This window comes from Schistocerca gregaria, unplaced genomic scaffold, assembly GCF_023897955.1.
Source record: "Schistocerca gregaria isolate iqSchGreg1 unplaced genomic scaffold, iqSchGreg1.2 ptg000614l, whole genome shotgun sequence".
Taxonomy (NCBI): domain Eukaryota; kingdom Metazoa; phylum Arthropoda; class Insecta; order Orthoptera; family Acrididae; genus Schistocerca; species Schistocerca gregaria.
In genome coordinates, this window is record NW_026062002.1 from 776,999 (window position 1) to 790,011 (window position 13,013).

Below are 13,013 nucleotides of genomic sequence, written 5' to 3' on the forward strand. Positions count from 1 at the left end.
AAATTTTTTATAGCAAACCAGTATTTCACGAATCTTAGCCGTTGCGGTAAAACAAGTTAACTTCAGGGGGAAGGGGAATTTAAATTATAAGGTCCTTGCGAAACAAGGTATTTTCATTCACACGCTGTTAAAACCATTTTTCTTCACTACACGGACATGAGCAGCATTGAATGTGAAATACAAGCAAGACTGGGATTATATTTCTTTACATCGACCAATTGGGCTAAATTGTATACTTGATCACCAGACTTCTCTTTTTCTACTGCAGGTGTACAAATAGATTTTCCAGCATACCAGTATCTTGTTCGACATTTTGCAAAGTAAATCTGTAAGCCTGAAATAGAAAGCTGCATTAAGGCTAGTGAGAGACTAATATGTATGAAACGCAAAGTGGAAGGTAAGAAAGAGCCTTACAATTTCAGCAGGAGTATTTGAACTAGTGTAACGAAACAGAAATATGTATTTAGAAATGGAGAAGGCTAGTATTAGAGGTAATCGACACAGTAATAGTAAACACGGAAACTAGATTCCAGGACTACCGTGCCCGCATCTCGTGGTCGTGCGGTAGCGTTCTCGCTTCCCACGCCCGGGTTCCCGGGTTCGATTCCCGGCGGGGTCAGGGATTTTCTCTGCCTCGTGATGGCTGGGTGTTGTGTGATGTCCTTAGGTTAGTTAGGTTTAAGTAGTTCTAAGTTCTAGGGGACTGATGACCATAGATGTTAAGTCCCATAGTGCTCAGAGCCATTTGAACCATTTGAACCAGGACTACCCTGAAACAATTTCCCTATACGTAATGTTGAAAAGCTACTTAAAATGTATCCTTTGACAATGAGAAACTGAAGAGAAGAAACTTTATTTACAGCAGTGAGGATAAATGTCTGGAGCTTCATGACATCCTTCAGTCCATTGTAAACAATTGATTTAAAAAACGTGTTCTCCGGAGGAGTGAAATGACTGTCGTTGCTTCTTGCAATCCACGAACCACCGTGTCTTGCAAAACAAGCGTGAGTACGTTGAAACGCGTTAAAGCCTACTTCCACAACACAATGACAAATGACACTGTCAAGCATCACTGTGTTGGCTGTAGAGAAGAGAACTCCGAAATCAAATCGACAGGATTTCATATCTCTCGTCACCGGTCTACGCCCAGGAAAAAGGGCTGCTGGATAGAACCTTATAAAAAGGTGTGAGGGTGTATTAATAAGTATTATATCCTGATGAATGTATAGCTGTTAAATACTTTTTGCATTTGTTTATAACAATTGCTGTAGTAATTTGTCTTACGAAGTATGTAAGTTACTTTCGCATTGTTTATTGGAATTGATGACGTTTATGTCAACGTCTTTTATTTTGCTTAACCGTGCTGTACTTCTTCAGTCATGTATAAATCGCTTTGCAGGGAAATGAATCATTTTAGTCAATTGTGGGGATACAACAGCCCTGAATTTGAGGTGCGCTCAAACCCTACCATTGGCTAGAAATCGTAATGTAGCGAGATGTTTCTCCTCGGAGCTTACAACCTATGATGAATTCATTTTTGGTTAAAAACGGTTTGATGCTCAGCAGTTCTTAAATAATTACGAATATCATTAGCTACCGTCTAAGTAACAACGTAGTTAAATTTCATTCCTGCAATTAGTCGCATCTTTGCCTTGGTTTGAGTAACAAGGCCAGAAAATCCTAGATAAATGCTGGCAAACTCCAGTTTCTGTTCCTTTGTAAAACCAACCGGAATCGCGTAGATATTTATCATACGAGCAAATCACATGAGGCACCGTGATTGCGTTGTGCAAGCGGTTACGAAATTGGTCCGTTGGTCGGTCGGCCGACAGATATAATAGTGCGTGTGGAGGGGCCTTAGCAGAACGATTTTCAGTGCAGCCCAGTCCCGTTCGCGCCATATTTACACACCTTTTGTCGTAGTTAGCAGACTAAGCATAAAAACCAAAACTTCGAGGTAAATGGAGACCCCCCCCCACTACAGGTCCAGGGGTTGGAATAGACCCGAGGTATTTCCGCCTGTCGTAAGAGGCGACTAAAAGGAGTCTCACGTTTTGGCCTATATGTGGTGGTCCCCTCTATGAATTGACCTTAATTTTTCAAAATTTTCCCGAAGAGCGAGCCAATTTAGGAAGGACGCCTTACATGGAGTATAGCATTCATGTGCTCAGACTTACCGCATCCTTTGTCGACGTGGATCTGCACTTCTGCTCATTCTCCTACTGTTGGGCGAGGCCACCCTCCTGGGTGCGTATTTTTCCATAAACGGTGCAGTATCGTTTTCTATACCGACGATTATAATGGACTTGTTCGCTTGGTTGCACCTGACATCCAGCACGGTAGCTTGCCCATTGTAGTGGGGCCGCTATGTACCCTGTCAGTTGTAGCCCTCTGACCACACCCCCTGATGCCTGTGCCATTAACTCCCCATGTATGCCCAGTCACGGTATTTACTCGCTTATGACAAGCTGGGGATGTTTCTGTAACCACAAGAGCTTACATATGGTCGAGGGTATCATATTTCACAGGGACCTTATTTTGCAGTCTGACGATGAGCTGCGCGCAAATTTGGAGCGGCGCGGTGGTCATTTCGTCCAGCGTGTCCACTGGGGTCCGAGGTATAATCAGGTTGCCACCGCTGCTTTCGTCTTGGCCTTCGAGGGTGATACATTGACAGAGAAGGTCAACGTGACGGTCTAATACTGTGTTGTAAAGCCCAATGTTCCTCACACGATGCGGTGCGTTAAGAGCTGCAAGTTTGGACATATACAGCTGTACATCCAGCGTCACATGTCAAAATTCTGGATGCCCTTCACATCCCAATACTACATGTGCCCCGCCTCCAATCTGTCAAACTGTGGAGAGCACCATTCGCCTTGCCCACTACACTGCAGGATTCTCCAGAAAGAAAGGAAAATCATGGACTAAAACACACTGGACAGAATGACCTACACTGGGGCTAAGAGAAAATTTGAATGCCTGCATCCTGTGCCTGTGACATTGTACCACGACTGTTGTAACATCGGCGTAATACGATCAGCTCTGCCAATCATAGCCACCTCTCAGAGCCGAAAGATGTTCCTTGATGGTGGAGGGCATTTCCCTCCCTATTGCTCCTGCACCACCTACTTTGGAAGCAACACTCCTCCAACCATCGGGGACATATGCTTCTCCATCTTGGAAGGGAACAGAAGTCTTCCTCGCTTCTCTCGCTAGGAAGGGGTCCCCTTCCCAGGTTTCTCCTAGTGGGAAATTGGACACCTGCCAGTGACTGAAGAGCCCAAAAGCAGCTTGTCGAAGGGCTTCACGCTCATTCTCAGTCCTGGAGACTAAATCAGTGAAGTTCTCCCAGCCAGGGAAACCCAAGGTGCAGTGAGAGAAATCCAAAAATAAAACCACTAGGACCAAGCTGTGTGTGTGTGTGTGTGTGTGTGTGTGTGTGTGTGTGTGTGTGTGTGTGTGTGTGTGGGAGGGTCTGGCGGGATATAGGTCCTCAGTAAATGCATAAATCACCATCCCATGCACACACACACACACACACACACACACACACACACACACACACACACACACACAGACAGACATGACGGTTATAGACTGCTCAGAGTCACATGCTGCCGCCGGCTTATTGCCTGAGGCATAAACCACTTCATTGAATGTTCCATGCTTTCACAGTGTCACGATGACGTCATTCTATAGTGGAATTACAGACCTTATTCCACCACCTGGATGAGCTATGGCAACAGTTGGGCTTTACACCTGCTATCTGTATTGCCCTCCAGGAAAGCTGGTTTTTGACAATGCGGACCCTCTGCCCTCCATGGCTAAACAGATATTACAGTAACTGTAGCGGCTATAATAGGGTGTCAGGTGGAGTTTTCGTTTATGTCCTAAACTGTCTGTAGTGAACCTGTGCCCCTTCAAATCCCCCTTGAAGCTGTGGCTATCAGAATAAGGACGATGGAGGATATTACTGTGCAATATATACCTTCCTCCAGATGGTGTCGAACCCCTAGATGTATTAGCTTCACTGATTGGTAAAATCTCCGAAAAGTGGGAAAGGTTTAGGGAGTTAATCAACCATAACCCCTTGTGGGTTGTCACTGTGCTTATTTGCCAAGACAGAGATGTCGAATCTTTGTCTCAGTTCGACCTCCGCCTCTTAAATACTGGGACTGCTACACATTTCAGTGTGGCTCGTGGTAGTTACTCAGCCATCGATTTGTCACTTCAAACCCCAAGACTTCTCCCATCAACCCACTGGAGAACACGTGACGACCTGTGTGGTAGTGACCACTTCCCCATCTTTCTGTCACTGCCCCAGTATCATGCTCATGGACGGCTGCCCAGATTGGCTTTAAACAAGGAGGAATGGGAATCTTTCACCTCTGCTGTCACCGTTTAATTTCCCCCACACAGTTACATTTAAGTGATGGTTGAGCAAGTTACTACAGCAATTGTTTCTGCAGTAGAAAACTCAATCCCTCGTTCTTCATGGTGCTCAAGGCGTAAGGCAGTCCCTTGGTGGTCGCCGGAAGATGCTGAAGTAATTAAGGAGCGCCGGAGATCTCTACAGTGGCATAAGCAGCACCCTGCCATGGAGCACCTCATACAGTAGCCTTTAAATAGCTCTGTGCCCGCGTTCGGCAACTTATCAAGCGACGGAAGCAGGAAAGTTGGATGAGATACATCTCGACCATTAGACGCCATACGTCACCTTCCCACGTCTGGGCAAAGATCAATCATCTTTTTGGGTACCAGACCTTAACAAGTGTTACTGGTGTTAGCGTAAATGGCGTGTTATCTACAGACACAAACGCGATTGCCGAGCACTCTGCCGAGCACTCTGCCGAGCACTCTGCCGAGCACTCTGCCGAGCACTCTGCCGAGCACTCTGCCCTGGAAAATTACCCCCAGCCTTTCACACACTATAAATGCGGCGTTATAGGGTTCACTGTGGCGTGTATTGACTGAGGTGATGTTCTCGTCCAGCCGCAGTTAAAGTGGGAGGTCCTCAGTGCAATTGCATATTGCCCTGACAGAGCTCCTGGACATGATCGGATCCACAGCCAGATACTTAAATGTCTCTCATCTGACTACAAGCGATATCATCTCGTCATGTTCAACCGGATCTCGAGCAGTGGCGTCTTTCCATTGCAATTGCAAGGAACAACATCATTCCGGTGCTCACACCCGGTAAAAACTCGCTTGACATGGTTAGCTGTCGGCCCATTAGCCTCACCAACGTTCTTCATAAGCTGCTGGAATGTATGGTATGTGGGCGGTTTTGTTGGGTCCCTTTAGTCACATGGCCTACTGGCTCCATGTCGGGGTGGTTTCTGCCAGGGTCGCTCTACCACTGCTAATCTTGTGTCCCTAGAGTTTACCATCCAAACGGCCTTCTCCAGACGCCAACGCCTGATTGCTGTCTCCATTGATTTACGAAAACCATATGACACGACCTGGCGATATCACATCCTTGTCACATTGTATGAGTAGTGTCTCTGGGGCCACTCTGGATGTTCATCGGAAACGTCTTGTCACTCCATGTCCGAGTTGGTGCCTTCCATAGTACGACCCATATCCAGGAGAATGGAGTTCCACAGTGCTCTGTATTGAGTGTCTCTATTTTTAGTGTCTCTATTTTTAGTGGCCTTTAACGATCTAGGAGCAGCTGTTTGTTGGACTCTCCATCTCACCTTCCCTGAATGCAGACGACTTCTGCATTTAGTACTGCTGCTCCAGTACTGGTGTTGCTGAGCATCACCTACAGGGAGCCATCCTCAAGGTGCAGGCATGGGCTATAGCCCACAGCCTCCAGTTTCCAGACGCAAAGTCGTGTGTCATACACTTCTGTCGGCGTCGTACCATTCATCTGGACCCAGAACTTTACCTTCATGACGATCCACTCACTGTAGTGGAGACACACACATTCTTAGGACTGGTTTTCGTTGCTCGATTGACTTGGCTTCCTCATCTTCGTCAGCTTAAGCAGAAGTGCTGGCAGCACCTCAATGCCCGCCGACGCCTGAGCAACACGAACTGGGGTGCAGATAGATCTACGCTGCTGTGGCTCTACAGAGCCCTTGTCCAATCACGAATTGACTATGGGAGTGTGATTTAGGGTTCGGCAGTGCCCTCAGCGCTGAATTTACTCGACCCTGTGCACCACTGTGGGGTTCGATTAGCGACAGGATGAGTCCGGTGACCAGTGTACTGGTGAAGGCTGGGATCCCTCCATTATAAATTAGACGTGCAAAATTGCTCGCCAGTTACATTGTACACATTTGTAGTTCTCCTGAGTATACAAATTACCCTCTCCTTTTCCCTGCCCACGGCATTCCAGCCCCCACAACAGCAACCCAGATCAGGGGGTTAATGATTACGGTTTGCATTCGATTGCTTCTGTCTGGAGTCCTTGCCTGTTCTACCTCTCCTCGAGGTCCATTCACGTACATCTCCATGTTGTAAGCCTCAGCCACAGCTTTGTCTAAACCTTTCACGTGGCCCTAACGACTCCATTAACCTTGCGGCTCTCCACTGTCACTTCATCTCTATTCTTGACACGTACTGAGGCGACAAATTGGTTTACTCTGATGGCTCGATGGCTGATGCTCTCGTCAGCGTCGCGTATGTCCATGGAGGACATAATGAACAGCATTCCTTCCCGATGGCTGCAGTTCTTCCATGGCGGAGCTGTTGGCTGTATCTTGAGCTTTTGAGCAGATGTGTTCATGCTCTGGGGAGTCGTTTCTGTGTGCCAACTCCTTGAGCAGCCTACAAGGTATCGACCAGTGCTCTCCTCGTCATCCGTTGGTAGCGATCATCTAGGAGTTCATCTACGCCCTGGAACGGTTCGGTCGTTCATTGGTGTTTCTCTGGACCCCTGGTGACTTCGGAATCCCAGGCATCAAACTTGCTGAGAGATTGGCCAACAGGCTACGTGGAAACCACTCATGGAGATCGGCTTCTCTGCAACTGACAAGCTTGCTGTACTACGCCGCAAGGTTTTGCGGCTTGGGAGACGAAAAGGCTTAACCTCAGCATGCACAACAAACTGCGTGCCACTAAGGAGACTTCGAATGTGTGGCAACCCTCCATGTGGGCCTCTCGTATGGACTCTGCGGTTCTCTGCCAGCTCCGCATTGGCCACGCTTGTGTGACACATGGCTGCCTCCTGCACCGTGATTACCCACCTCAGTCAGTTTCGGTGTGGCGCCCGGCTGACGGTGGCCCATATCTTGGTGAGCTGTCCTCCTTTGGCTGCCCTGTGACGGACTCTTCAGCTACCGGACTAGTTGTGACTTCGTAGGCTTTCCCGGCGTAATAAGTCTTGAAAATCTCTTCGGGTTTGCTGCCGGACTAGTTGCCATTAATTTCAACTGAAAAAGCCTCATTGGCTAATTTAGGTTTAAGTTTTATTCGTGAGGGTGGGTTTTATCATTCTTTATAAGTTTCAGCTCTAAAGCTTGTGTGGTGGATGTTTTCATGTGTCGCAGAGTGGCTAGCTTTTTCCTTTTTGTTCTCGTGGTGGGTCAGCCACGATCATCTGCTCATGTTTTTATCTGTTCTATCTTGTTTCTTGCTCCTCTGTGGCTTTCTTTTCCTGTTTTGTCCATGGTAGTGTTGATTGTCCTGTTCTTCTCCTGGTTCCTCCATTCTCCTGTTACCGTGCTGTACATCTCTTTTATTTCCCTTGTGTAATAATTTTGTTGGGAACGAGAGACCGATGACCTCACAGTTTGGTCCCTTCCCCCCTCTTTCAAACCAACCAACCTAAATGGAGGAAACCTGTAGTAAGTGGTTGACAAGAATGAATATTTTTAGACCATTTGGATGTGTATTACGCTCTCGTATTATACACAAGCAACGGAAAATTTTATCCATATGTTACGCAAGTTTCATCGGAGTTCCTCGTCCGTGTAAAATCTGCAAATGTAGCACAGCATAGAGGTTAAATGAAAAGAACCGAAAATTTTTTAGCGTTTAGTGTTTCTGAAGTGTTTGCAGTAAGAGCTGATAGCGGAAAATGAAAGTATGACGTTGTTACGTAGGATTACATTGCTTTATTGTTAAAAACCATTTCATTGCTTGTAGTTTAGATAGTGAATTTGTGTTCACATTGCCATCGAGGGCTTAGGTGTAGGCTAATTGCTCTCGTGCCGTCGAAATCAAACGAGACGCCTTTACAATATTAAAGGCTCAATAACTCGCGTTGAATATTTGTAGAGTTCAACTCATACTTAGTTGACACATATATCGTTCGGAGCTAGGTGGCCTCTCTTTACAGGTTGAAAGAATTCTCTTGCTTAACGTAAATTTCATTCCCGGAATATTTCCGAAATCCTCATTTTCAGGATGTTACCTTTAAACTTCCGTGCAAGCGCGCAGCCAGTGGTATCGGGTTTTCTGTATGAATCGTTGACTTCACTGCTGCGTATTCCTTTGCTATTGTAATTTTGCAGAAGAAATTTTGTAACGCAGATGAAGTGACGTCTTTGATTTCACATTACGTGTATTAACGAAGCGCAAGTCAACAGTGTGGAAACATTTAGACGTAGAAATGTAATCGTAATTTGATGATAAATTAACCATTTTAGTCTGTTGTACTAAACTGATAATGAATTAGTGTTTTTCAAAGTAGAGAACAGCCAGAAAATATTATGTATGTTACAGAAGTTATTCCGAAGTACCGGTCGGTGCGCATTATTCTGCCGTTTTGGGAAAGGTGAAGTGTGCGCGGTGACAGTTGCTCGCCTGTGACATCCGCCTCTCGTGCTAAGACACGTTTCCTTGAGTGCAGAAACGTGTTGCAGCGTGCTGCGGAATACGGTTGCGTCATTCTGTGTGATGCTGGCTGCGTGGTCCTGCGTGAAACGTCTACCAAGGTGCGGGGAAAAAAAAAAAAAAGAAAAAAAGTGGCGGCGCGTGTTGCTCTCACTGTCCTTTGGAGAACGTCCACCTACCTCTATAGTCTTCAGGTTCTCTGCACACTCACTGTGTGTTGGTAGATACTGGATTAGCCAACAGAAATAGCGTTGGCGAAAATTCGGCTAAGTGCCCACCACGAAAAAGCCACAACTCCAGTCCATGGGCAGAAACCGAAAGTTAAACTACCGAGCGTTCGGGTTTCTTGCATGTCTCGTTCGGGAGAGTCTAAAATTTCTTTCTAGTTGTTTTGTCTCCATAACACTGAAAATATCGGGTCGGAATAAATATCTTGGGCTGCTTTCAGGTGTGAACTTTTAACGGAAAATCAGCGATATGGCGTAAATAAAGTCCGGATATTAAATACGGGCTTGATGGCAGTTTTCTGAGTCCGAAAAAGTCGCTGACCTACGACTACTTGAGTCAATACATTGTGTTCAGTAGGCGTCTTATAGAGAAGTGGTCAACATAATGTGTAGCAATCTGCAAGAAACATGCCAAGCGGAATTCATGTTGAAAGGTTCGCACACGAATATCTCCTACATCAAGCCACTCACAAAACTCGAACTTCCACAAAATACTCAGCACTGCAGTCCCTTTTCGTCAGCAATGAGAGAACCGATCAACTGCGCGAATTTAATAATTTTCAACTACAAATTTGATTCTTGAGATTTAACAAACGTTAACCGGAATACGGCTCCAAGGCGACTATATCGTCTCCTAGATCTAAGGCGCAAAGCCTAATCAAAGGCGCGGCGAATACTGAATTCCTATTGGCGACGCAATCATTACAAGATGACAACTAGTAATAATTTGCTACGTTATAGTGGTATTTATAATTAGACGACTGTGCATGATAGCGATACGACAACTACTCTCTAACACCTTTTCTTAATTCATTTAAAATATGCTATGGAAATGCAGAAGCATTTAAGCTTTTAGGAGGAGTTGGTTTTTCTCGATACTCGCCGTTTACCACGTCTCGTCTCCTAACCTGTGTCGTACGACATACTTGTATACTCAGCTTCAGTGGTACACGTCGATAACGTGAGGAAACATTTTGGCTAATAGCCAGTAACACTGAAGTACAAATTAATATAACATGACGAGGAATTTTAGGAAGCCAACATTCGAGATGTAGAGGTGGTGAAACTTTTACCTTTATACTTTTTGTGAGGGGGAGGTGCGGCGGTGAAGGGAGTAACAGTTTCGGAAAAGAATTAATTTGTTTTTGCAATCCGTTGGAGGTCGGTGGGTGCCACAGTTTACCCTTTACTGGCGCGACACGAGTTTCAGTGGGCTGTGATCAACAGTTTGCTTCTACACGCACGACAGCAGTAGCGGAAGCAGCTAAAGCAAAACATGCAGCTCTGTGATCGAGTGGAAAACCTGTTCGTTTTGGCAGTCAGAAAGTGCATCGAAATTATGGAAGAGGAATACTGAATATTACCGGAAAGGGTATTCACAAGTGTTATGCAGCCAATGTTCATAAAACGCGAAGGACGGGGCATAACATTTCAGTAACAAAATTGCTCGACGATGCGGAGAGACAAAAGGTCCCACAACTTCACAACACAGACTTAGGTCGCTTTGAGTCGGTATCTACGGCAACAACGGTGTAAGACAGTGACAAATTCGAAAGATAAGGAAACCAGTTTAGAGAGCAAGAACAGCGTATCATCGGTCTCTGGGAATCGAACGAAATGAAATTCACTTACGTAGAGAACAGAAGGCGGAATGCTGATATTAGAAGGCAACAGCGGAAAAATACTGAAATTCGGACATCGTTCTAAGACTATTCGTTGTAACAAGGAACATGAACTTCCATCCTCCCTGTTAACAATTCTGGAACAAATGGAGAATCTGTTTTGTGTCGCAATACTTGGGTACCTTTGCTTAATAATGAACTCAGGCACTCGTGGAGAGCTGAACAAGTGCTACAAACTATTCATAACAGTAAGTTATTTGTGGACATCGTCACCGATAAGAACAGGATGCGTTACACGACAGAGCGAACACACTTTGCCGAAGAGGTTATCAGAATAGTGTGTACAGCAGTCACGATTTGGAACAGACCGTTACAGGATCCGGGATCGATGCGGTGAAGTTTTCCAATCTTTCGTGGCCCTGCTGTGAGAAAATAGGCGCATCTCGCACGTAGACCCACATACGAACTACCTGGATCGCCCGTTTGGTGCCCTGAAGAGTTGGTTTGCCAACTGAAACTCTAGTTCGTAAGTGAGTAAGTGGACAGATGTGAGCTCTGTTGACACTGTGCTGTTGGCTTTTGTGTCACTGGGGGTTTGAGTCACTGGGTCGACAGATTGACCATATTTCGTACTGACAGGATACCAAAATTCCCTTCTCGCGGGAGAGGGTCTGTGCAGCGATAGCAGCAACGAAGAGGAATCACGTAGACATGGCAACGAGCGCGTGGAAGTGCTAAGAGGCTAGAGGGAAGAGTGCCTTCAGTATGGAAAAAGATAATTTTACCAAATGGCAGAAAATGGGTCAGCAATATGGGAAGCTCGGTGGCCTGTATGCCAGCTAAAGACTTCGTGCAGTAAGACAATCCTGTAAGGCTGCGGTCACGTCGACGACGGTATCTGTGCATTTTACATCGACCGAAGATCTTTCCAAACCAGTAAGTCGCTACGTGCGCGGTCACAGGGTAGCCGATGTTACCGCCCGATCGTGCACATTTCGGATAATTGCTGAAATTCATATGTTTTTCTTGGCATATCGGCCGACATTATACGAAGCAGACTGCAAGAAACAGATCGGTAAAAGGCGTTTGTGCCATTTTGTGAATGAAAAGTCATCGGGATATATTTTGGTATCAATAGATTGAAATCTCAGCTTTGTCGGAAACCACCCGTAGGATAAATCATTATCGGGAATTGTAAGTGTAACTTTACTTTTTAACGTCAAAGAATCTGTTAGAGAGGGATGCTGCATCTCACGGTTAGTTGCTTTAGTGGATATATCTTGGGCTGTGATAAGTGGACAAAAGTTGCATAGCTATTATTATTACTGCTACCAACTGGGGCTATGTCGGTAGTGTGATGGTTGCATGAAGGGGTTTCAGATGTGTGTGTTTCTTCATTTTTCAGTCTGTAGGTGAGCACAACATCAAATAAATTCGGCAACACATTAACTGTAATCTTGCTGTTAAAGGTTACCACGAATCATCGAGAATATATTGTACCGAAGACTCGTACGTGACTCACTTTCGGATAACGGAAGATGATTTTCAACACCAGCAGAGGTGTGATTAGGGTGTAATAAAATCCGACAATCTGAGGGTGCAGTTCTGGCTAACGTAAAACGGGAAATTACACGACTGTATTTGCCATCTGGCGTTTACATCTTTCCAATACTGAGACCTATACGACGTTCTGACAAGTTCTTGTCACGTGTTGCATGCTATTCAGGATACAATGCCCTGAAGATTAAAAAGCTACTTATTTCACTCCTGCGACCCACATAAAGTACGACTAAGGATTGCATTTCTTCCATACCGAATTTTGGAGCTACGCTTCGTTCAACCCCAGCGGGTTTGGGGTCAGAATAGGCCCAAGGTATTCCTGCCTGTCGTAAGAGGAGACTAAAAGGAGTCCCTCCCCCTCAAGGGGGTAGTTTGCGACTGTGTCCGGAGACGAACGGTTCAACGACTTACATTTGATGTCATTTTTGTTTTTGGATTATTCTGGTATCTTCCTCCCTTTCTTTGTTTTTCTTTCATTTCTTTTTCCTTCCATTCCTTTTCATTCCTTTGTTTTCCTTCCTTTGTTTTTCCTTCCTTTGTCCTTCTCCCTCCATCACTGTATTCCTTCCTTTTTTCCTTGCATTCTCCTCCTCCTCCTCCTCCTATTTCTCGCCTTCTCCTCCTTCTCCTCCTCATCATCACCTTCTCCTCCTCCTCCTCCTCCTCCTCCTCCTCCTCTTCCTCGACTTGCCCTTCCCTTCCTCGACTTCTTCTCCTCCTCCTCTTCCTCATCCTCGACTTCTCCTCCCTCCCTGCCTCCTCCATACCTTTTTGTCCGCCCTATTGTCTCCAGCTCAGCGTTTAAAACAGTCTGTCC